Below are 4,163 nucleotides of genomic sequence, written 5' to 3' on the forward strand. Positions count from 1 at the left end.
TGTGGTGCATTGGTTGTTTTATTTTTAAGGAAATTAGTGGGCTTCATACAGGCTAGTTTTCCCCTGTGTTGAAGGTTGGATCTCTCCAAGTCAGAAGTGTGGTCCCAGGACTTTCTCCTGTGATTGCTATTCCCATAACAACACACCATAGAACTGATTTGAGATGTCTTCAGGGACCATGGTCTATAGCTGTGTAATAAAAGCAGATGCAGGAAATATGGGTCTGAGCAGAGCCTTATGGCTCACACATGCTGTGTTTTGAGGGGAAGGAGGCTGATTCTTCTAAAAACCAGGACTCCAGCTTGGGTGTGCTAATTTGTCAGTTATTTATGTGCATGGGAGAAGCAGTGGAATGTTAAATGCCATAAATTTCGAATCTAGTACCCACCTATTTAACAGTTTAAAAAAAAAGGCATTGGGATGGGAGCATATGCAACTAGACTCAGAGTGTGAGTACTTGTGGACAAAAAGGAAAGGTAGTCACAGGTAGTTTTGAACAATATGAAGGAAACACATATGAGCTGAATCAGAGGAGGAAAATGCCTTGTGACAATTTCCTGGTTGTATATTGGTTTTTCCAATGAACTTTATTATTCAGTCATTAGAGGGTCAGGCTTTAAAACAAGGTGAAAAGTAGTTTTTTTTCTTACTGAGACCAAAGGACAGAGTCTATAGAAGGGTAAAACAGAAAACTCTAGCCATCTGGACAATTAATGGAATCAAATACTATCTAAAAGCTACTACAGCTTCCTGAAACATTCAGTTCAATGAACATTTATTAAATACCTACTTGTGCTGATAGGGGAAATATATATATGAATATAAATATATATCATGTGTATATATATATGTATGTACATAAATGGTATGTATATATACTATTATATATACTTATTTGTATATATTATACATATGTATACAAACACACATACTAATACTAATAAGTGTTTGTGTGATTGTATGTATATGTGTTTTCTTTTCTTTTTCTTTTTTTTTAAGACTATACTTTCAGGGATCATTTCTATAGTATGTGTATATGTATTTTAAAAAACATATTACTCTGTCTTCATGGAGCCTACAGGCTAGTAAGAGCATTCATAGTTTGATAACTCTAACTAACTAGAAGTGAGTGAGAGAGAGAAAGAAAAGGAAGAATATGTTGATTTTTTTGTTTTGGTTACACATGTTCTTTTTGGTAATTATAATTAAAATACATGGTCTATAGTATTTCTTCCATGTAAAAAAGAGATAAGGTGTACATTGATTTATCATCTTAAAATAAGAAATTATCATTTTGTTTGATAATCCTAACAAACTGGGAGTGAGAGGCAGAAAGGTGAGAATATGATTTTTTGTTACATGCATTCTTTTTTGTAATTGTAATTAAAATACATAGGATCTCTTCTATGTGAAAAAGAGAGAAGATGTGCACTAACATCATCCTAAGAAAATAAAGTTATTAGACCCAGTAGTTGAGCACCAGGAAGTATGTGGTAGAGTCATTAGATCTGTTTTCTCTGAGTAATTAAATATATTTAGAACCCTGAAAGATTAATCTTTGACCATCTAGAGGGTAGAACTGAAAAAGTTATTTTACTGTCTAAGCCAGCTAAGGAATATGTGAACTAATAGAATTTGTTTCAGCAAGACCAGCCAGAATAGAGAAGACAAAGCAAAAGTAAAGAGAACGGTTTCTTGAGGACCAGACTATAGATGCCAATAAATAAATAGTAACAGAAAATAATAGAAAGGGGGAAAAAAGCCAGTTAAATGCTTGGCATTGTATTAAATATTATGAATGCAAAAGTGAATTAGGCCCTTCAGGACGTCTACTCCAATGTAGGAGATAATGCATATGGGGAGGGAGAATTTGGTCTGGAGTGTCACAATGATCAATCATTTAATCATTCAATCACTTAGCAAGCATTTATTAACTGCCTGTTGTTTACCAGGAATTGTGTTATTAGGTATTGGATTATAAGTACAAAGGATGAAAAAAATGCCTACTTGGTAAAGAATTAAATTCTAATGGGGGGGGACAATAAATACATATCTACATCTATTTATACTATACATGTTTATAAACAATAGCTAAATACAAGGTAACTTAAGAGGGAGGGCACCAGCATTTGTGGAAATTAGGAAAGGCTTCATATAGGAGATAGGACTATAGCTAAGAAAGAAGTCTATAAAGGCATGAAAGATTAGCCACAGCAAAGGAATAGAGTTGGGAGATGAAAGGTCACTGTGAAGCAGAGAGAGAAGGCCATTTGGACTAAATTGTAGAGTGTAAGACGGGGGCAATAATCTCCAAAAAGGCTGAGAAGTTAAGTTGGGGTCTACGTGTGAAGGCCTTAAAAACGAAACAAAACTTATCCTTTATTCTAAAGGCAATAGGAAGCTCTGGAAGTGGGTGAATAGGAGAATCACATGGTCAGATCAACATTTAAGGAAAATTACTTTGGCAGCAGCTTGTGGGATGAACTAGAGTACTGAGAAACTTGAAGCAGTGAGACCAATTAGGAGGCTGTTGCAATAACCTAGGCGAGAGGTGATGGTGGCTGTGTGAGTGGAGAGAAGGGGTCAGATGTGAGAGATATTTTGAAGGTAAAAAAAATGATAAGATTTGGCAACTGATCGGATGCTGAGGACCAGGAAAAATACTGCAATTTTGAATTTGAGACCAGAAGGATGGTAGTGCCTTTGACATAAATAAAGAAGTTAGGAAAGTGGGCGAGTTTAAAGGGGAAGATAAGCAATTTTCAACACGTTGAATTAGAGACAGTTAGTGTTGGTGGATTTTAATGCTCAGAGGAGAAGCTGCAACTGGTTATAGAGATCTAAGAGTTATCTTTATAGAAATGATAGTTAAACTCATGAAAGCTAATGAGGTTTTTGAAAGAGGCAGAAACAGATACACAGAGAGAGATGGAGGAAGGGAAGAAAGGAGGGAGAGAAAGAATGTGAAAGATATACACACACACACAAAACACACACACACAGAGCGGGAAGCAGATGAAGGGGAAGAGAAAGAGAATGTTAGAATTCTTAATCTAAGGTCCATGAAAATGCTTTTAAATATTTTGATAACTCTTTCAGTTGGTTTCCTTTGTAATTCTATGTATTTTATTTTATACATTTAAAAATATTATTCTGAGAAGGGCTCCATAAACTTCATCAGATTGAGAATACAAAATAATACAAAAAAGGGCAAGAACAAAAGGGCCTAGGACAGAATCATAAAGAGAGATATAGATGAAATAGTTAAAACAAGTAATAAGAGAATCAGAAAAGAGTAATATTACAGTAGAGGAGAGAGAATATCAGTAGAGAGAGTGGTCATCAGTGTCAAATACAGCAGAAGAGGCTGAGAAGGGTTAGGGAATAAAACCCACAGGATAGCACATTGATCTATCAAGGTTGATTACTGTGTTCAGAGCAGGGATTGGAGGAAGAAAATGAAATTGTAAGGTAGCTCATGTGGAGAACTGATCATGTCTGATCTGGGGATGGCTGGGCATAGTGGTTAGATGGGTTATCATTCATTCATTCATCAGGGCAGCTCAGCTAAAGGGCAAGAATTCCAAAACTGATTGAATTAGCTGTCTCAGGGATTAGGAGCTTTATTTCTGGAGATCTGGCTCAGAAGATGCTAGTGCAGAATCAGTTAGTGTCTAAGAAGATGGCAAACCGCTAGATGGGATGGGAAGCAGAGGCCTGAGACCTGAGATTTGAAAGAGGAGAGAGCTTTGAGTTTCAGGTAAAAAAAAGGAAAGAGATAAGAGAGGAAGTAAAGATGTCCACAGGTCAACCACTATTTTTCTCAAGTGAAATATCCATGGATGACCAAATGGAAAAGATGGAAGGTTATAGGTTGCCAGTCAAAAGCCTGAAGTCTCCATTGACAAATTGGGGAGTGGGAAAAAGCCAGTTCAAGAAAACCTTGCCGGGCAAATCTATAGAAAAAAAAAGATTAAGGAGAAAGTATCAAGGGATTAAGGAGAAGATTGAGAAGATTTGAAGGAAGGCAGGAGGGAATCTCAAAAAAAAATTACAATGTGTATTTAGTACAAAGATTCCACCATGAGAACTGCATTTTATAAATCTCTTTTCTGACCTGTTGTGGCTTTTTCTGTGATGCTTTGTGTTTTGTCTTCTTTGAA

General features: G+C 36.0%; 1 pseudogene; it reads left to right on the forward strand.

Moving 5' to 3' along the window:
* The first annotated feature begins 996 nt into the window (after window positions 1–996).
* LOC141552416 (small nucleolar RNA U3) lies at window positions 997–1,083 on the forward strand (annotated as a pseudogene).
* The last annotated feature ends 3,080 nt before the right edge of the window (window positions 1,084–4,163 follow it).

This window comes from Sminthopsis crassicaudata, chromosome 1, assembly GCF_048593235.1.
Source record: "Sminthopsis crassicaudata isolate SCR6 chromosome 1, ASM4859323v1, whole genome shotgun sequence".
Lineage (NCBI taxonomy): Eukaryota > Metazoa > Chordata > Mammalia > Dasyuromorphia > Dasyuridae > Sminthopsis > Sminthopsis crassicaudata.